This window comes from Vulpes vulpes, chromosome 3 (assembly GCF_048418805.1).
Source record: "Vulpes vulpes isolate BD-2025 chromosome 3, VulVul3, whole genome shotgun sequence".
Taxonomy (NCBI): domain Eukaryota; kingdom Metazoa; phylum Chordata; class Mammalia; order Carnivora; family Canidae; genus Vulpes; species Vulpes vulpes.
The window spans coordinates 82,533,986-82,556,201 of NC_132782.1; the positions used below are offsets into that span (position 1 = coordinate 82,533,986).

At 48.0% G+C, this 22,216-nt stretch overlaps 1 protein-coding gene across 12 annotated transcripts in view; it reads right to left on the reverse strand.

Moving 5' to 3' along the window:
• CUX1 (cut like homeobox 1) overlaps nucleotides 1-22,216 on the reverse strand; it is a 363,575-nt gene that overhangs the window by 204,972 nt on the left and 136,387 nt on the right. The gene's annotated exons all lie outside the window — the stretch shown is intronic.

Genomic DNA, 22,216 nt, shown 5'->3' on the forward strand with positions numbered 1-22,216 from the left:
CTCATGACACTCTGCAGACCCTCTGCTCCACCCCACGTCTTCCCTCTGGACCAAATGCCACTCTATGCTGCCTTCTGAGTCTACAAATCCTCAGGTTCTAGCTGCTAGATATACAGATCATAGAGATGCCAGACAGGGGTAACCTGGATGGAGTCATTGCCTTTGCAAATCAAGAAATTCCTCTCTAGAGAGTATTTTCTAAAAGAAAAATGCAAATACATTGATTTCAGAAAGAGTCTGCCATTTATAAATGCATTAACACCCAGTAAATACATCAGATTGATATGAATATTGCAGTTTAACAGTACTACTTTGCCAAAAAGTGGTTATAAATTGGTGACTTTTTTTTTCCAACCAAGAGATTCCTCAGACTGAAATGAGAAAATGATCTCTTTTTGACAGCCTAAAGCCAAAAGACTGAAAACTGTTCAAAACCAGGGAGCTCCTGATTCTTTATTCTGAGGTCTCTGGGGTTTGAAAATACCCTGATGATGTCTGCATCATCCTTATTATCAAAGAAGAGCCCACGTGACACACCATAGTCGAAGGCTGGTTTTATTGACTGTGATGTAACAGTCTGCTTTCTTACTGATAAGCCATCTTTTCTACAAATACCATCCATACACATTGGTCCAGTGTATTTTTTTAAGGTCCTGGTGGCACCAATGAAAGAACCCTAATTATCTGGGAAAGAAAAATTGTTCCTGGCACTTATTTCCCTGCATGTCATTTAGATTTAAGGAACTTCTCCCTTATCAGGGTATGCCAGTGCACGGCCCAGGTGTGGAGGCTCAAAGTCCAGACAGTATGACACACAGACTGTTGAGCTCAACTTAAAATATGTAAAGTGAAGTTTTTCTTGCGCCATGCTCCTGAAACCTTTGCTTCCTGTCTCATCACCTGAAGATGAATCATGCAGCTACCAATGGAGCACCCTACTTTTGGTTACTTTTATAGATGGACACATACTCCCTCCAGTCTCTGGGATAGAAAAAAAAGTAATGTTAAATGGCATTTAAGCTCAAGTGTTAAATAAAAAATATCTTTCTATACAACAGCAGGCAGTATGTCCTGGCAATTTCTCAAAGATTTTAGTTCACAGATTTGAGAGAATTCCATTAGCTTTAATTATTTATTAGCAGTCAATTTAGATTACCATTCTTGACCTATTTTTACAGTGCACGGGCCACCCAGCAATGAAATAAATGAATAGTCCTTTTCTACAATGGCTGATTTTTTGAAATAATAGAAATCAAGTTTAAGGAAGGAATGAAACCCCAAACATGTAATTACCACAATATATAAGCTGCCATGCTACCTTTGTAGCTGGATAAAATGCACATCTTTGTGAGTTTTTTTGGTTATTAAATGAGATTATCTTGAAAGGGATAAACTCACTCATGCTATAATTTCTTTCCATTTAAATTTCTTTGCTCCATTTAGAACATGTTCTGTATCTTGCCAAAAAAGTCTCTAACACTGATGGATGTGCCTTTAGCACTGTGCCGAATAAAACTGCGTAATGGGAAGGCCTGGCTTTGTAGAGCTGCAGAGGTGGGGTGGGCACATGTGAGGCTCAGGCAGAAGGTAAACACCCACGGCCAGCTGCAGGCATCTGAAGGTGGACAGGGTACCCCGGGTCCCTGGGCAAGTGCAAGTGGTCTTCTTTCAGGAGACTCATTTGATGATGAGAAGTGGCAGGTTTTATCAGACTGGCATGCTCAAACCTGGACCTAAGGTGACAAGGGCCGAGGCCAGGGCCCAGATGCAAGACACAGAGGCGCTGGTTTGAAGGAAGCAGCTCAGCAGTACAGGAGAGCCTGAGTTCACTAAGCCAGCGATTGTCAGAGTGACGTCTGAGGACTCCTGGCTCTCTGAGACCCTTCCAAGGGTCCACAAGGCCCAGACTATTTGTGTCATTTGCCTTCCACAAGCTATATGATGTGTGATGATGCCATCACTCTGACACAATGACATGCGTGCTTATATATTCTTGTGCTTGAAAAAGGGTCTGTTTTAACCTCTAACACATCACTATTGATAGACACACAGACATGAAAGCTCTCTCGTTCCTCAATTTTAAGACACCAGAATGTTTGAGAAATGGCAGCTGTGAAGTTTCCAGTTCTTAGAGCAGAGAACTTCATCCAGGTGTCAGGATGTCGAGGTGGTCTGATGCCCTGCCGGCATCCCATGAGGCAGCTGGGCCAGCCAGCCACTCCTGGGCACTGAGCTGTCCCCCAGTGTCTTGTGGTGTCTGCGGGGCTGAGGGCTTGGAAGCGCTGGCTCTCCCAGCCCAGCTGGCATCAGCCCTGCCTGGTGGCACAGGGACTTCCTGCAGGACTTGTAGTGGCCAAGGGAGGGAGCAGCCTCAGGTTCCTCTGACCAGTTCTCTACCCACACCTGATTTGCCTTCGGGTCGCTTCCTGAATAAATGCTCATGTCTACACCCTTAGTTTATTTCCGAACTTCGAAAGTACTGCTGTGATTTGTTTATGTATCTACATGCCACTGAGTTTTGAGTCTGTCAATGAGAGGTATCACATGTTATGCACCTAATTTATCATAAAACCCTTCGAGCATTTACTTCATGCCACAAATGAGCTAGTCACAGTCCTGCCTTCATGGGGCTCACATCCTATGTCAAAGATGAACCAAGTCTAGATTCCTAGGAGGTGGCTAAGGGGCAATGTGCACGCCAAGTCTGCTCCTGGGTCCACTAACAGTGTGAGGCCCGAAGACACTCCATGAATATTTGCAGACTGAATGAAGGAATAAGGAGATTCTCTTCTCAGACTCAACACCATGTCCACCTTTTATGAGAACTGCCGCAAGGAGACTCATGTGCCAGACAAGGGACCTGCCTCAGAGGTGCCTTTTTACCCTGGGACTCTCTGCAAGGAACCATGAACATGGCTCTGACTTCACCACAACACACACCCACTGTATAATTTACACCAGACTTCAGGCCCTGCTGACATTTAGACGAATGGGCTACTTGTTAGAATGTAGATTCATCTGTCAGTTTAGTGCTTCTACTGCTGGGAATTCATCCATAAGGATGACCAGAGATGCAGGCAGAGATTTATGTACAGGAATGTTTAGCACATCCTGTTAAAAAAAGAGAAAAATTAGAAATAATACGGATGCCGGCAGTAGGGGTTTACTTGTTAAATTTCAGTAAAGCAATATGATGGCTTATCAGGTAGTCAGTAAAAGTATTTTTTTTTTAAGGACAGTTAATACCATAATAATGCTCCACTGCCACTTATTCACCAAATATTTGTTGGCTGGCTATTACAGGCTGTTGGGCCCTATTATAGGAGCTTCTCAGGTCATGAGCCAGACCCCTGGATTCCCTGGGCCACCTGCGGTTCCTGTCCAGCAGGTGAGGGAGGCTTGTCCAATCGGCACCCCCTGGAGAACCCTGCCTGTGGATGGTGCAAGGGGAAAGCGCATGGTGCTGGGCGTGTCTAAGGGGCAGAGCTGGCCCTGGACAGCAGGGGGCACCCCTCTGAAAAAGGGTAGCTAGCCCAGATCTGTAAGACTGGCAAGGGCGAAAAAGGGAAAGAGAAGCCACAAACTTTACAGTATGACTCCCTTGTGGGTAAAAATGAATAAATATACACATATATATGTGTTGGTATTACGTGGTAAATGAATAGGGTTACAGTTTATTTTTCACTTCTCTGCCTTTAAACACATCGTATCCTCTTCACAGCAAAAACACTCTTTCGAAAACTGAGGATGGGGATCCAGTAACAGTTTAAAGAGTAAGAGGAGTTTTTAAGGTTTGCTGAGCAAGGGGGTCACCCTCTGCCACTCCTCTCTGCAGAATCTCCATAGTGACGTCTACGTGGCCAACTAAGCGGCCAGGCATTATCTCCATCCACACACAATCCACAGAAAATAAATACTGTACCTGCTAACTCATGGCCAAACTACACGTACTTCTCTAAGGAAAAATTATTTTATAAGCACAGTAAATGTTAGCAGGAAACCTACTGGTCTGTCATTAATTTTATTTTTTTTTCATTTATATAAAATACTATGGTTAGTATTTATATAAAATACTATATTATATAAAATACTAAAAGCGTGCTACAAAACAGGATGTACGGCATGATCTTAATTGTTTAAAATATGTAATATTTATGAACAAAAAGAAATTGGAAGGCTCTAAAAGCAACACGCTAACATTTATATCTAGGATTATGAGGGATTTATTATTATCTTCCTTATACTATATGCAAATTTCTATAATGCAAATTCATACTTTTTATGGTCAGAAGACAAAGTCACAGATCTCAGAGAATATCAGGGAGACTTAAAACATCACTGCAAACTGCCCAGGGAGGGCCCACAGGCAGATCCCAGATGGGGGATGCTGGAGCTCAGCAGGCAAATCACCAGACAAGGACAGATTTTGCCAACGAGACAGAGAAGATTTAGAACTAAATCTCAAACACAGCCCCCTCTTCCTTGTCCTGGTCTTAGTTTTGTACCCCCACCCACAGGCCTTACTTCAAATTTATTTATCATTTGTGTACACCTAGCTTACTTAAAATTAAGCACCACAGCCAAGGTATACCTTAATCTTAACTTAATAATCAGTGCATATTGTTATTAATATTTACTTGCTTCACAGAGCCACTCGAAGGAATAATTAATAATAAATGATAGGAAAATCTACTTACTTGCAGACACAGAGCACACTGTAAATGCTTTCTCAGATACTCATTTGCACACATGTCAACAGAAGTAGGGGCCTTCGTCTGCAGGGTCCTGCTCTTTAGTAGTAGAACAAGGTACTCAGTGACCTCTGTGCAACCAGAAGTCCCCAAAGACGTGGGATCAAAATAGGGACTTTATGATTCTTACTTAAACTTTCTCTTTTGGAAAATACTACAGAGCCAAGGGCATATGAGATGCAGGCCATAATTTCTTAATTTCTAAATGGAATTATTTATATCATGCTTCTGGAAACCAAGTCTAAGAAACACATGTGAGTCAGCAGCCAACAAGGGAATTTAAACCTTAGGAATCTGATTTTATGTCTAAAGGCACTCAGAGGCTTCCTAGTGGATTACCTCAACCAAGCAGTTAAGGAGTAACAAAAGTTTCCAGGGCAAAGAAAGACATCCTGGCCCCCCTCCACTATAGCAACCCTGACAGGTGGCCAACTAGCACCACTAAGCTCCAGGAAGGGGTTCCCAATGTCATCCCCCAAAGGATGTCGTTTTGAGGCACCAAGGATGCACCTCCTTAGTTTCTTACAGTCTTATCCAGTAGGTGCCAGCCCTCAGAGACCCCAGAGGTCAGGGATGAGGTTTATGATGCAGACAAGAACAGGGTGAAAAGGTGAGTTATGCTAAGGTCTAAAAGATACTTTGTTCCCTGACTTTTCACTCTTGTAAGTCTGTAGCGCTCAAGGGATATGTCAGGAAAGGAGTTGGCTTGGTACTGATGTGTATGCCCAACACTGCATTCTAGGCAGGTGTACCATTTCAAAATTAGCCTTTCATGGGAAATCCTGGGTGGGGAAAGGTGGTGTATGGGATTGAGCAAAGGGCATACCAAGTGTAGGATCCTCTGGGCTGTGTCCCCATGTGGTGCCATAAATGTAGCTCCTAAGGCACTTGTACCAGGAACCTACCGTGAAGGCCATATTGCCCCAGTGTTGTGCCAGGACCTGGACGGCAAGACCCAGACACAGCTGGGAAACCCCTGGGCTTAAGGAAACCCGGGCAAAGTTCTCACGTTTAATCCTGTTCCTGGAAATAGAGCCATGATTTTCACCTAACCCTGTAACGGATTAAAGCAAGAGCAAGAAGATTGTGTATGGGAGTAACTCGGTAGAAAAAGCAGAGCCCTGTGTTCCCGATGTGGGAGGCAAGGTGACCAGCCACAGAACATACACCGAGTATCTGGACCTGGGTCTACAGAAAATTGCTAATGCTTACAGAATCACTCTTCTTTTTGGTAAACCAATGGCTTTAAAACACTTCTGGAATTCCTCTAACAGTCCTTCTCAGGCCTGTTACCAAATCCTAACTTCTGCACAGTTCTGGAATTTCCTTCTGAATGCACAGCAAGGCTTCTTTGTAGTGCAACAATTCAGGAAAGAGATAGAGCTTAACAAATTCTATATCTTTTGGCCACAGCCGTTGGCCCCACTAGATGAATCATAGAGAAATCCATAAATGTCGAGAGTATTTGCACAGACTTTTCTTTTATTACCTTATATGGCAAATATAGATCTATTTATCTCTAATCAACTCAATGTGAGCTTTAGAATTTTCCCTACCTTACTGTCTTTCTTAAGAATGTCTCTTGCTCTATGACTTAGCCACACACAGCAACACACCCCAATGACAATACTGACATTCATAACCCTGGGCTGTTTTTTTTTTTTTTTCCTCTCTCTCTTTTTTGTGGTATGAGAACAGAATGTTTTACATCGGTAAATATTTGAGGTAGGTCAAAATACCTAGCTATTTACATTCTTGCTACATCATAGCTGAACTACAAGGGGCCATAAGGATTTCTACAAGAATTTAACCTGAGTGAGTTTTCTTCCTCAAGGAATCGTGTTTCTTATCTCACATTTAGGAATCAGCTAAAGAAGAGTGGTTGGGGCTGATTTTTTTTTTTTTTAAGTGGGAAATGGAATTGTTTCTTATTTTTTATTTTTTTGTTTTTAATTCATGAGAGACACTGAGAGAGAGAGGCAGAGACACAGACAGGGGGAGAAGCAGGCTCCCGGCGGCGAGCCCGATGTGGGACTCAATTCCAGGACCCTGGGATCATGTCCCAAGCCGAAGGCAGACGCTTCGGTGTCCACCCAGGTGTCCCAGCGGTGATTTTTTTTGACATATTCCTTAAAGAGATAAACATCAAGAATATTTTCAGGCTTCCAAGCATGGACTGTGGGGAAATTCCATGACTGGCTAAGCCAGTCGAAGAAGTCTGGAGAACGCCTACTGAGCTCATTTGTTCACTCACTAAATATGCCCCAAGAGTCAAGCTAATACAGCTGTGAAGATGAACCCCACACCTGCCCCACTCCTGAGGACAGAGAAGGGGAGCAAGGTACAAGGGAAGGGGACAACAGAGTCCTCCAGCTTTCAGAGAAAGGGCTTTGGTTGGGGGCAGGTGGGAGTGGGTTTAGTGAAAAAATGGAGGTGGGCATAGGGGAATGAGGCTGGGCACAGGGAAGGCTGTGGGAGGGGACTGTGAGGTCACTGCACCTGCCCAGAGGAATGGCCCAGTGGGGTGGTCCCCAGGAAGGAGGGGGTCTGGATGCTGCTAGAGGCAAGGTGGCAAGGAGCTGGCCTCATGACCCTAGGCTATACTTTTAAGGACAATCAGCCAGACATCCATCTCTCTTCTCTCTTTATTTTCATATTTCCCCTTGTGACAAGAGCAAAGACTTCAGATACAACCTCGAAAAGAGATCTGAGAAGCTGGCTGTACGGCCTGAGGTTCAAACATTTGGCTATCCGACCTGAAGTTGAGAGGATTCACCTGCCATTCCATCCCATCAGGCGACTCTTTCCTCAAGAGTCGATGGACACCAAAGGGTGTCTCTGTTGGGAATGTCTGCATATTTGGAGGATCACAGGGAGGTATGTTTCTATAAAGGCCATGCAAAATCAACACTATGGTGACCTGTGCTTCAAACTTCATTTGGTGAAACTATTTCTAAGTACGCTTTCTCTGTTGTCTGAAAGTATCTGTAACAAAATACGTATTTTAAATTAGAGGATCACGGCAACTACAAACTGCACTCCCCTCAGCCTCCTGTCCTGGGTGGGTACCGACTCCACACGGTAGCTCTCTTCCGCAGAGGGAGTTAAAGAAAAACACATCAGAGAGGTTGTCTTAGTCTCCCAAATCTCACAGACATCCTAAGAGAGCAGCAGAGCTTTCTAGAAAGGCATTTCCTGGTGGTCTTAGGGAAGGAGTTTAAGGGAATGACTGGTTTCTGCTAGGGGGAGAGGGTCACAGGATCAGAGTGTGCCCTTCTCCAAATGTTCCCTGCATGCCAAGTGCTGGGCTAGGCAGTGCTGAGATCCATCACCCTCCTGTGATTCTCTCTCTGTAACAAAAGCCCTTATCGGATTCCCACTACCTGCTAGGAACGCTATGAGAACAGATGGCAACATGGGTATACTATAAAGCGATATATCCAAAGAGGGGTTCTTCCACCTGAAACATCCTGGTAAGGGGTTGCAGAAATAAAATTCAATAAAAGGATACTGAGTGGGGTACCTGGGTGGTGTCTGCCTTTGGCTCAGGGCATGATCCCACGGTCCTGGGATCGAGTCGCTCATCGGGCACCCTGCATGGAGCCTGCTTCTCCCTTTGCCTGTGTCTCTGTCTCTCTTTCTCTGTGTCTCTCAGGAATAAATAAATACAATCTTAAAAAAAAAAAAAAGGTACTGAGCAAGGTAAACTGACTGACTGGCATCTTCTGAAAGAGTCCTCAGGTTAACAGGTCACGGGTGCTTGCACACACGACCCTCCCCAGAGTTCCATCAGTAGCCACCCAAGCCTCTTTGAGACGCTCTTTATCACAGGGACACGCGTGCATAAAGACACACATGCAAACAAGTCAATAAACAAGTTCATCACCTGGTAGCTCATTCCCCTTCCAGGCTCGCTTCCTTGGGGGCGGCCTCATGTATGAGACATTCATGAGACATGTATGAGACACATATTCTCCAAATATAGATGTGATTCAAGAAATACTCCACATGGTTTAGTAGCTCTGGGAACCTCCCTTTCTTATGTAAGCACATCTGCAAAGTCATCCTTATGGAAAATTTCAAATCCACCTGGATTGGAATGCCAGCTTTGCTGTGTTCTAGCAGTGCAAATTCAGCTTCTTGCTAAGATTTCTCTCTGAACCTCGGATTTTTCCCTGTTGGGTAGGAATGATGCTACTGGTCTTAGAAGAACAATGTCCAACCCACAGCAGGCAGCCAGTAAATATTTTTGAGTGAATGAACACACTGAGTTCTCAAAGTGGGAGTCACTGGGATGATGGTCGTGATGTTATGCCTTTGTTGCATGTGTCCTACTCAGGGCGTGAAACCTCTCCCATCTTTTATCTGTGTGGTTTGCAGTGTTCCATTGTGGCAATTGGGTGCTTAGGGAGTCTAACCCGATGGATGGCAAGGCTGTTACTTATCCCCGGCACTGAATCAAGGGCCTGGCATTGACTGGGTGTTCACACCGTGCTGCTGACTTTAGGGAAGCCAGTGCCATCTCTGTAAGCCCTTGCTCCTTCGAACTGTTTTCCTACGCCACCCCTAAGGCTGCCCAATGCAGCTCACGGTGTCCTATGCAGGGCTGGGCTGCAAGGATTTTTCCCACACAATAGAAATTTCCCAAGGTGATCTCTGCTAGTCTGTGGCTGGGAAGGTCCAATAATGTCCTGGATTCCCTCTACTGTTAGCCCCAAACTTGGCACCCAGATGATGTGAGAATGACTTCCTATGCCTTGTCCTGTGGACACCTGGCATTTTTATATCAGGCAAGGCTGCTCACCACTTTTTTCCTTTTTTCTTTGCACTGTTTTGAGAGGTTGGATCAGAGCAACCTTTCATTTCCATACTCCCCATATAGGCTAGAGATGCTCTCTTTCTATGTCTTAACATGTACCAAAGAGAGATTAAGCTAAATGAGGCATGCCGTTCATGAAGGCTCACTGAAATGATGCCTGTTAATCTTTTAAATGGCAAGAACATTATGCAATACAAAAGGAATCTTAGTAATTCTAAAGCTTTACCCAACTGAGAAAGTCTAAATTTACAGAAGCTAGAGGTAAAGAAGTTCTAGGTGCTGCCCGAACTGTCCTCCACCCCTGGTGTGGAGGCATATAGAAAGATCCTGTACTAAGTGACAAAGGGTGGAGGGTGGAAGGTACAGGGCAGGAGGCTGGGCTCCCAGACCTGGCCTGGGCCCCTAACTCACTTGAATGGCTTCGCCTATAGAAAGAGGCTTATCTTCATGGTGTGGACTGAGCCATTTCCTGTGCCTTCTCTGACAGAGTTGCTCTGCTGCCCCTGTAGTCTTTCCGTAGCATGTACTTTTAGGTGATGGGGGGCACCTGGCTACATCCCATGGGGAGTTCTAAGGGTGTCACTTGCGAGGCCAGCACCATGGCAGGCCCTGTCCTGTGCTATCTTGTGCATGTATCAGAAAGCCCTTTAGGCGTGTGGAATGATCCTCACTGTGGACCCAGGGAATCTGGGGCTCGAAGAGGCTGTTTCATTGGAAAATATTTGGCCCTAATGCAAAGTCAGGGGCCTGCTGGGGCCAAAGCCACTATGTTGTGTGGCCGCCTATGCTAGATTGCACCTGAAATTGGGCCCAGGGCCGATCAAGTCTCTGTATGCTATCCTTCTGGTTGGTTAATCTCTCGGGCTGCTGGAGCACACGTGGCCAAGGGTTCCCAGAACTGGTAAGCAATCAAGAACCCAATTTAGCTCTCATATACCACATGTGAACCTGTCTGTGCTTGGTGGGCAGAAGAAGTTCTGCACAAAGGCCTGCCATGTGAAGTCACGACTTCACTTAACTACACCTCAGTCTCTCCTCCTGAAACAGTATTCCATTCACCTTTGATATGTGATTTGACATCTGCTACATGTTAGGTTCCAGCAATGTCCTGTCCTGCTGGAGGGAAAGAATGGAACCTTGCCCCAGCATGTAAGTCCACAGCAGAGGAGGACAGCATGGGAATAGGCATCCAAGAGCTCCTGTTCATGGAGACCAAGCACGGTCACTCTGATTGCCCGGAGCAGGTGTAGGTGCTGGGCACCTCCTCTCCTTTCCACCTGGAAGCTTGCATCGGGCATGAAGCCGCACATGCAAATAATGACATGGGGGTGGGGGGGTAAGGGACACCCAGGAAAGAAAGGCACAGGGAAAATATGATGGAGGAGAGAGCGAGAGAGAGTGTGCCCCTCTTGACGGATCAAGGAAGGACAAGAGGAGGAGGAGGAGGAGGAGGGCACTTAAGCTGGCAAGGCTTGGACATGGAGGAGCAAGTGGGGAGAGTAGGAGGCTTTCTAGAAATGAAGCACGTCCCCAGGGGCCATCTGGGCAACTCAGAGGACCCGAACATGGCCTACACAAGGAAGAGTCACCACCACCCACGACAAAGAAACACAGGGGTCGGATCAGGGGTTGTTTAAACCCCTGAGAGGAGTCCCCAGGATGGGCTGGACAGGGAAGCATGGAGCTGAGGACACCAACAGGGAGTAAAATCTAGGCAAAGGGGGTAAAACAAGAAATGGGAAAAGAAACCAAAAAGCCCAAAAGCCGGGCAGCCTGGGTGGCTCAGCAGTTTAGCGCCACCTTCAGCCCAGGGCCTGATCCTGGAGACTTGGGATCGAGTCCTACATCGGGCTCCCTGCATGGAGCCTGCTTCTCTGTCTGTCTGTCTCTGTGTCTCTCATGAATAAATAAATAAATAATCTTAAAAAAAAAAAAAAGCCCAAAAGACAAAAACAAAAAAACAAAACCCACAAAAAAACCCAAAACTCAGAAATGGGGCAGTTGAAATGGAGGAGAAACAATATGGTATTCTCTAGAACAAAACAGACAGGACCTGGCAAGTGTGGTGCCCCGAGAAGAGAAGCCTGGTGGAGATGAAGTCTATGTGAAAAGTCTATGTGAAAGCCAGGACGAGGGGTCATGACCCTGCAGCCAAGTAGAGAAGCAAGGATTGGGCCAGGCCCCAGAAGGTGAAGATAATGGGAAGCTGCTTCTGGAATACTAGGCCCTCACAGGACCTAGTGATCTGGAGAAACAAGGCCCTGGGATGGGGGGTCAGGAGTGATGGGCGGGTGGGGGGGGCAGTGACCAGAGCCCTCAGGGGCTTTTGGGGACCAGGAGAAAGAAGACACTACAGGAGACAGCAGGATGTGGCATGAACTCAGAGAGAGCAGAGGCGGTTAAGAGTCAGCTGTGAAGACAGAGAGGGCAGCCAGGCTGGGGAGGAGAGTTCGTTCACCCCTCCAACAAGATGAGTGTTGGGGATGGAGAGACACCTCAAGACAGCTCACTAAGTCACTGCAATAAGGATGGTGGTGACAACAATGAAATCAAAAAGAAACACATTTCCATGTTGACAACCTGGAAAAGTGGAAGCCTCCCTCTATAGCCTATAGTCCATGGCTGGGGGTGGGGGTGGGGACGGAGGACTTTGGTTTTTGTGTCCCCGGCACTCGAGGTTTCTCTCCCTGGGAGCTGCCAGTGACACTCAATCTGATGCGTGGAATGGCTTTAATCCACTCCCACCAGCCGAATCTTGATCTTGATTCGAACAGTTTCCAAAGATGATGGGCCAAACTCATTCATGAGAAGCTACTTCTTCCCTGAGGAAAAGATGCACTGTCCCTGAATTCTACTAGATACTTGCAGGGTTCCCCTTTGAGGAAGGAGTGTAGTGCTGGAGATGTCTGGGGCTTCAGCGATTCTAATAAGGCTTCCCTGTTTCAAAAGTAACCAAGCAACTGGCCTCGTTAAAAAATGAGTGGAAAAAAAAAAAAAAAAAGAGTGAGCAACTGGAGCCCCCCTGCCCGCTCCCATGCTGGTCTGTACCGAAGGAGATGGACCTACATGCCAATCTGTTTTCTTCTTCATCCCCAGGCAGAAAGGGAATGACCCTGAAACAAAATGCAGGTGGCTTTCCTTCTGAGTGGCTGCAGCTCCCCCCAGACCCCCTCACTTCCTGCCTCCCTGGGTCAGCGCCTCCATAACTGTGCACATAAGCTCCCGTGGCCTTATTTTCCAAGCTAATCTTCCATCATCTGTGAGAACTGACCGCCTGTCTAAACTCATCTACGTGCCCACCCATTCCTTGCTGTTTTCCTCTTTGGGATCCTTTGCAGCTGCTCTTTCTTCAGGGAAAGGGCCTCACAGAAGCCACTCCACCTGCACTGTACCTCTAGGAGCAAGTTCCAGAAGGGACACGATGAGAACAGTAACCTCAGTAAGGAACAGAGCAGGGAAGTAGGTTGATGCCTCCTTCGGAGCATGCTGTGGCTCCCGTCTGCCTCTTTCCAAGGCCAATTGGCTCAGTGCCACAGGGCAACTCCGAGACTGCTGGTAACTTCTGGCTGGAAGCCTCCCGTGGGAGGCTGGAGGAGGGGGGAGACATCGGGGCAGAACCTGCAGAATCCTACCTGCAACAAGCACCAGGCTACCTCTGTGTGGTGGTGAGGGGTGGGGAGGAGGGGAGATACTACAAGCTCCCCTGGCCCAACTCCAGTCTGCTGCCAGTATTTTTATGGCCGGCGAACTAGGAGTGGTTTTTACGCTTTTGAATGGCTACATTTAAAATGGTCGGATAAGTCCCTACGCAATGTCCTTATCTTGCCTCTTGGCCATGTGGGCCTGAAAATATTTAGTATCTGGGCCTTTAAGAGAAAGTTTGGAGTTCCCTGATTTATTCCCTTGTTCTCCTTTCCACTCATCAGCCCACTCCCTCCCCACCTCGCAGGCCTGCATACAGTACAGGGGATGAGTGTGGCCAAATGGAAAGAACCAGGAGGCCAGAGCACCCGGGCACACACCACCCTCTGGACTGTCCCCCCACCCGGGCATGATCCTTGCTAAAAGATTGCTGTAAACAAATGAGATGTGGGATGTGAATCTCTTCTTTAAAAGCTCAGGACGCTTCGGGGATGAAAGCTGATTGTCACTAGTACTTATTTACCAGCTGATTTATCACTAAAATTTATTTTTTTTTCTTGTAAACGTTGAAGCCTGACATTCTCTCCGAGTGCATGCCCATAGAAAATGTGTGCAAGGATTTGCTTAGGTGCCAGAGAGATGACCCGAGCAGCTTAACCCGGCTTCCACGATCCCATCTCATCTCTGGGTCAGGCTAAACTTTCTGTGTGTCCCCGAGAAGCCCACATGCTGGGGGTGGGAGCTGCCCAGCTCGCTGCAGACGGCTCACCCATCCACACTCTGTGTCCAGACATATGTGCTGGGAGACCAAGGATTAAGCCATATCTTTTAGGAAACCTGGCCTGTCTACACATCTTGTAACACAAAGCTCGGGCAACTCAGAGAAAAGGGTGATACTTCACATTTGAGGTCATTCTAAAACCAGGGTTGCAATTTAAGTTGAATTTCAGTGACACTGTGGTGACCTTATCACCTCATGATTCCTGGGCATTTAATGCAGCAGCCTCTGGGGGGAGAATGAGGAATCAGAGACTGCAAGAGCTTAGGGCAGCCGGGCAGAGTTGTGTGGCAGGCATGGACCCCAGGCTTCCCAGCCCAGGGGTCTGCTCTGTCCACAGGGGCTCCTTCCTCTGATCCCAAGCCCCCCAGTGTGGTCACTATTATTTGGAAATACAAGGCTGGTGGTGGGCCCCTCTCAGGTCACTTTCTGGGCAGCTGAAAAGTAGCCTCCTTTATCATGACAGCTTCCACCGGTCCCCCATAACCAAAATGCACCTGAAACAGCAGGGAGGCACATGCCAGCCCCATCTGTCTGGGGCACTGTCCCCCAGACAGTGCGGCCCGTTGGATGGGGTGGGACAGAGACCTTACCTTGAAGGACCAAAGGACTAGGTCATGATCCCGGGGTCCTGGAATGGAGCCCTGCATCGGGATGGGGCAGTGAGCCTGCTTCTCCCTCTCCTGTTTCCCCTGCTTGTGCTCTCTCTCTCTTTCTCTCACCAAATAAATCAATAAAATCTTTTAAAAAAGCAAAAACATGAGGTGGAACACATGATAGAGAAGTAGAAGCACCCCAAATCCCATGACTGTTGGTGCCAGAGGAAAGGAACAGGCCAAATCCCTCTCCCTGCCCAGGACTTGGGATGTCATGCAGAAGTCACAACCACATACACTTTCACCTCACCCAACAGTTCTCTGACCATCCTTTAATCACATTTTGGTAAACGAATCACAATTTTCTATCAATGTAAGAGCAGATGGACAGCGACATCTCTAACTTCAGTACACTCCGTAAAAGCAGTTAATCAGTGAGTAAGCACTCCTGAGCCGGGGCCAGGGCTTGCTTCTTCAAGCAAACCTGTGAGGACTCTCTCCAGGAAGGCAGAGTGGCACTTGCTCAGCACATACTTATTGAATACCCACTGTGTGCCCTGTATGTGCATGGCCAGGAAGATCAACCGAGCCTCTTAAACTGGAGTCCTATGAGGACAAAAGATGCAAATAATGGCAATCTAGTGTGAAAAAGCAAATTAGGTGTCCAGGGTTCAGAGGCAGGCAGGCCTTCGAACACACCTGCTCTAGATCTTCACTGGCTGGGTCCTCTCCAGTATGAAGCCCACCCAGGGAGGGCGGGGTGCTGGCTCTGGGTCACCAAACCCCAGGACACTCTGTTTATATGTCTGCGGTCCCTGGAGAGCCCCCTGTGGGCTGGGCTATGACTTTCAGATGTTTCTATTCCTGGCATGGGCCCTGACAAATACGATACATTTAATACAAATATTTTATTAAAGATCTTAAAGGTAGGGTGCCTGGGTGGCTCAATTGGTTAAGCACCTGCCTTTGGCTCAGGTGGTGATCCCAGAATTCCAGGATCAAGTCCCATACCATGCTGCCTGCTTCTCTCTCTCCCTGTGTTGCTTCCCCTTGCTTATGCTCTCTTGCTCTCTCTCTCTCAAATAAACGAAGAAAATCTTTAAAACAAAATTAAAAAATTTTTAAAAAGATCTTAAAGGTGGAGAAGGAGCATTTCCACTTTCTACCCTACTCCTCCCCTCCAAGTCACAGCTAAATGAACAAGGGATTTTCTGTTTGAAGACAAGGAACTCCCAGATTTAACACTTTGGCTCATGGGGAAGCAGTCAACTGGAGCTACTAAGAGTACCCAAGGTGAATGCCCATGGTCAGTCCCCCTCCGGCCTAAGTCTGGCAGGTAGGTGCACGTAGTCATTTTGAAAAGACCCTGAGCTATCCCACGGATTCTCCAAGTGAAGGCTACAGGATGTTGGTCAAAAGAAAAATGTTTAAAGGTATCTTGCCCCAAATTCTGAGGAACACTCCCTCAAACCCATCGGCGCGATAGGAAACTGCATACACCAAAGTCAACAGTCTGCCAGACTGCAAACAAATGTCTGAAGGAGGAAGTCGGGTGCATGGAAAGCAGCAAGATGCACTCTGTCGTGGCCTCCACATGAGGATAAGAGTCTGGGTCAAAGCTGCCTACTTGGGAAAACATTTGGAAGCAGTTTTACTGACAAGTTGCCTTCGAGAAATACTGCAGACAGAGTCCGATTTCTATTTTAGTGCTAACATCGGGAAACGAGTTTAAGACACATGTGTCTCACGTCAGGGCAGCTGCTTTTCCGAACAGCTCAAAATAGAGACTCTTTACAACACGCTCACACGACACTGACAAAACCACTAGGCCCTACAAAGGGGACAAAGGATTTCATTTTCTCTCCAAACCTGAAAACTTCGGAAGCTATCAAGTTTAAACAAGATCCAATTGGATGCATTTGTCAGTAATCTTAAACCCAGTAGCTGGACCCCTCGCAGGGCAGCGTGGACTGCTGGGCCAAGTGTAATCTGGGCTACAACTGGGCCCCAAGTGGACCTGCTGCAGATGAACACATCGTCCTCTGTCAGGGGGTTTTCCTGGGGAACCTGTCACAGGCCTCAGGGGAGCAGAAACCACACTTGAGCACTCTAATTGTGGGGTGCTCTCTCAAATCAGGGCAATCTTGTGGTCTGGAGGTAGCCAACATCAATCAAAGGCAGCCCCCAAACTGGTATGTTTGCTGGAGAACTGAGATCTCAAAGTCATCCTCCAACACTCGTTGTCCATGAAGTTCAAAGGGTCACACAGGTGTGGCCAGCAGGCCCCTGGTGAGGCCAAGAGGAGGGAAAGCCTTAATAGGGAGGAGGGGAGAGCTGCTTCCCTGGACATACATACCCAGCTAACAGATGGAGGCCCCAGGGATGAGGCCAACCCCACTCCCAACAATCAGATCTCGCCTGCTTCAAGCTGGCCCGGGGACAGCAGATGCCCCGAGATGTAGCACTTGATAGCGTGACGGAGGCCACCGTGTCTTTCCAGAATGTCTGTGGAATCAGGAGGAAGCTGGTGAACCAGGGGCTCACCTCCAGCATACCATGCTGGAGGAGGGAAATGCTGCTGCCCGAGGCCCAAGAGGAAATGCACTTCAGAGTCCCACCATAAACCTGAGAGCTCAGGGGCCTTTATCTCTCATCCCCTTGACAGAACCACCTCCCTGGACTTCAGAGAAGGAGGGAGAAAGAGCTGGATGCAGATACTGGGACAAGGAAGGGCCCCTTGGCTGCAGGTGCTGTGGGGGCATCCTGGGGAGCAGGCCCTCTGCCCCACACACCAAAGCTGCAATCCAAAAAGCCAGTTTTTACCAGGAATCAATTTCCCTCAGGAAGACTGAAGTCAGGAAAGCCACCCTTCCCTTTCTGTCCTTCCTGAAACCCTATGGGCCTAACCGTTTTGAAAAGCTGCTCCTCCCACAACAAGCAGGGCTGTTGGTACATTAAAACAGACGCTTTCCAGGCAGTCCTAGGTGAGCCCCAGGCTGAGGGTAGGTCCTGTGTTGGGATGCCTCCACCCCAGGGGCAGGAAGTGGCTACCTCATCCCTGCATTCCAGGCTCTGCAACAGGCACTCTGGATGCCCAGGAAACATGGAGGAAGCAGAGGGTGATCTTTACTCAGGATCATGGCACAGGACCTGGCCATGTGGCAGTCCCAGGGCGGGGCAGAAGTGGTGGTAGGGAGCGGGAAAGTGCGTGGCCACTATGAAGTCCTGCTAAAGCCAATTAAGACACGGTAATGGAGTTAAGTAGCTGGCTGGCACTTGGACAGCACATGCTCCTCAGCTAGGGAATCCCTGGGCTCCGGATGGAGTCTAGGCCAGTGAGAACCACTCTGTAGTGCCAGCAGTGCTGGGTGGAACCAGCCTTATGACCAGACACTCAGTGAATCTTCCCTGAGATCATTGTCCCGGGAAGGGAGAAGCTGAGGCCTGTCAGCAAAACCTTGCCCCGGAGCTGGGGCTCTCAGCTGCACTTGGCTGGCTTCCTCCACTCATGGCCTGGGTTGCTTCGAGCAGCTTCCTAACCGTGAATCTGTTCTTTTCTTCTACAGAATGGGGAGGAAATAAGATAAGTACCCAGATGCGGACAACCCAGGGCAGTGCCAAGGAGCAATGGCCCTGTTTAGGTGAGCATGTCAGAGAAGTTTTTAGAGAAGTCTGTTTTGGGCAGGCACACGGAAGAGGGTGCACAATTTTTATGGGTGGACATCGGATGGCAAGGTAAGGACAAGGCCACAGCAGAGGAGAAAGAGGAGACAGGGCTGTATCAACAAGTCATAGAAAAGAAAGGAGAAAAGGATGCTGGGAAAAGAGGGAGGGAGTCATAATGAAAGCTTTGCATTTGGGGATCATCATTTCATTTTCGCCCCTTGTGTGTTTGCTTTGGTCCTGCCACCTACAGATCTACCCAGGGCCCCGCCAGGCTGTGTCGCATGAGGCAAAGCAGAGACGAACCAGAAAAAAAGTGACTTGCTGCAATATGCTTGAGCAGCTGGGGCTGGCTGCCAGAGGCATGGGATGCCGTCCACCCCACAGGCCCACAACGGGGATTCCTCTAGGGTCAGCTGAGCTTAAGGGCACAGGACCTCATTTGGAGCAGCTTCCCTCTGCCCTCACTCACAGCACTGACCCGGAGCAGAGGACACAACTCAGGAGGTGCCCTGTCACCTTCCGGCCACCCTCCTAGGCGTGGCCTCCCGGAGAGTTCTCCTCCACAAGAAGGTCAGACGTCTCTACCAAAATGCAAAGTAGGCAGATGGCCCTGCAGCTCTTGGATAAATATGAATAAGCACTGCCAAGCTTACTGCAAACTACCCACCAATCTGCTAAGTCCCCTTAAACACAAATCACTCTGTGTTCACTAGGGTGTCATCTTGCCTACAGGACCTGAGCCAGACCAGTGTGCATCTCAAACATCAACAAGAGTTTTGTACAAGTAAATCCAAGCCTTGACAACTACAGTCTGAAGACATAATGGTCCACAAGGTCCTTTTCTGCACTTGTTTTTCTATTTTGTGACCCCAATCGTTTCCCAAGTAAAGTGTTACCTGAAGTTCTGCCAACATTTATCACAAGCAACCCTTAGCTCAGAGATATTGGATTAGGGTCATTTAGTCAAGGAGGCATAAGGCCATAATTTAAGCTACACAGGTTCAGAGGGTGTTGACTTGTAAGAAGAGATCCAGACTCATTAATTTTTAAAAGAACAGCAGAAAGAACAGGAAGATCCTGATGAGGTAAAGAATGTGCTCTGTCAGTGTGCATGGTTTCTCTGGTTTATACAAAGTTCTCCAAAATGTTTTCTGGAGTCCATGTGGCAGGATTAAATAAACTAGTGTGGCTCACATGTGAGGTGGATTCCTAAGCAATCCAGAAAAATGGAAGTAGCAAGAGCAGGAGGGGTGCCTGGAGACCTAAATCCCTCACAGCTCCCAATAATGAGGGTCCAAGGTGTACACCAAAGCCACCTTGGTTTCTATGATTTCTCTTCTGGATAAACAAGTTCTTAAATGCCCTCCAAAAACCAAGACCCTCTGTAATGCCCTCGAGAGGCAGGTAACATGTAGGTATGTGAAGGCAACAACAGAAGTGGAAGCCCTCGGCTCAGGTCCAAATGAAACTGTCTGGGTGGAGAAAGCCAATTAAAGGTGGGCAAGGCTGACCAACCCGTCCCAGAAGAGACTGCTGCTAGGCTAATACCAGCAAAGCTCTAGATAAAATTTGAAAGTAATAAAAAATAAAATAAAGGTGACTCCTAAGGTATGGTAAGAATAATAAATGAGCCTGAGGCCCCCAGGGAATAAACTTGGAGAGCCTCAGCAAGGTGCTAATACGGGGGATGGGCATCTCATGGTCCCTCCCAGACTCCAGGCTGGAGCAGGCTGGTGGGCCATGATGCCACCATAGGGGAGACAGAAAAGCCCAAGTCAGCGGAGATGATCATGTTGGCTTTGGACATGCTGTGTTTGATGCACGGGGCACTGGGTCAATGGTTTCAGAGCTGGTGGAATTTGGAGCTGAAGGACAGAGAGGGTAAGTGGCACTCTCGGCAAGGCCCGGCCTGCTGAACAGATGTGCAGGTGTGAAGGGCCAGTGTCTGCTCCCAGGAGCACCATGGTGACAGAGAGGGGACCACAGGAAACCAGGGAGGGGCAGTCACGGAAGCCAAGGGAGGAGTGCATCCTTAGGTGAAGGAGTGCCTAAGACAAGGCCCGAATGTGTCCTCTTCACTTGGGAGACGTGGTCCAGGGACAGTGGGCAAGGCCAGCAGAAGGGACCGGGGACACAGAGCCACTACAGCTCTCAGGCCCCATCTCCCGACAGAGCACCTCTACCTCTGACCTGTGAACCCATCTCTTGCATTCCTCTACATCTGCACTGGATTAGCCAATCGTATTGTCTGGACCAGAGCAGCTGTCCCATGACACAGGTCAGAGAATGTCAGGAAAGGTAAGGACCTGGGGCCCAGCCCTTCTTTTCATAGAGGGAAGAGACGAAGCCCAGGGAGATGAAACCCCAGGCTGCCTGTGGTTGGCACAGCAAGCCAGGCTCGACTTGGGGTGGTCAGAGGTTCCTCAGATCCGAAGCCTGGGGGTATTATATCCTTATATATATTGTATTATTCTCTACTGAAAATGGAATTACATTACTTTCTAACAATATATACTCTCTATAAACAAAGAAACCCCTCAAATGATACAAGAGCCAAATCCCATTAACCTGTGAAAAGTCTGATGTACCACCTTCCAGACACAGCCATGACTGTCAGACTTGGCTTTCTCATATCTCATATATTCCTCTCTAGCCAAGCTGAAATAAGAGACCTAAATCAGTGTCCGTCTTTGGGCCATGTGGTCAAATGGAAAATGTCTATTTATTTGTTTATAAACATGTACTAAGGCACCCCTTGCTGGGCACTGGGCATGTGGTCAGGACACTGCCTGGGTGTTAGGGACCCACCAGTCACAGGCAGTGAATGAGCCAAGGTCACAACCGACCTCCAGCTCACTAGCTAGTCACTTCCCTTCTGTGGGCCCAAGTATCCCAAATCGAAAACAAAGAGGTTAGAGTCTAAGTTAGAGGTTTTTAAACTTTTTTTTTTAATTTTTGGATACAGAAGACTATTTTCTTTTCTTTATTTAAAGATTTTATTTATTTATTCATAAGAGACACACACACAGAGGCAGAGACACAGGCAGAGGGAGAAGCAGGCTCCCTGCAGGGAGTCTGATGCGGGACTCCATCCCAGGACCCCGGGATCACGCCCTGAGCTGAAGGCAGACCCTCAACCACTGAGCCCACCCAGGTGCCCCAAGACTATTTTCTTTTTTTTTTTTCCCAAGACTATTTTCAAACAAAACTTTACAAGGATGTGGAACATAGATGTATGTAGGCAGATGAAGATGGGATTGCTCTGGTTGAAGACAGACAGGAGGCAGGCAGGCCAGCCCCCTCCCCTACTTCCCTGGCAGCTTCAAAAAACTGAGTGGGAAATCTCCACAGCAGAGGAGGGGCTTCCTCGCGCAACCCTCTGTGACCGTGTCCATGCTTACCTGGGATACAAACCACAGGTCCTATCTCAGCAGCGATCTCAGCCACTTGGCCTGAGTGCCTGGCTTCTCTTGGGTGCAACCTTTTGGCTGCCATTGCAGGGCACTCTAACTGTTCTGCCCATGGCAGTGGGGGGCACCCACGGTTTGTTTCAAATGCTGCTTGTTTCCACAGCTTTTTTTCTTATGTACTCTTTTTAATGATATGAAACCAGAAGTGCTGGATCTCATGAGCACCCGGGGAAGTGCTGCCCATCTGCACTGGGTGGGAGGGGAAGGGGAGGGGAAGGGACGCTGCCTCAGCAGCACCCTGATGGCCTGCCAAGTTCACCTCCTCTGGGAGGCTCAAAAAGCACTGACTAGACTCAGCAAAAGGAAAAGCAGGTTCTGAAATCCTCACACAGCCTTTGGGCTGTGACTGTGGCTGGCTACCCTCTCCCCAGCGTGGCCACCAGAAACATCAGCAGCATGACTGGATGCAAAGGCTAAGAGCTGGGGGAAAATATGGGAAGAAACACAGCCGGTGGTTCTCCCCGACCATAAGCAGGGGAAGTCCTGCTTCTTGT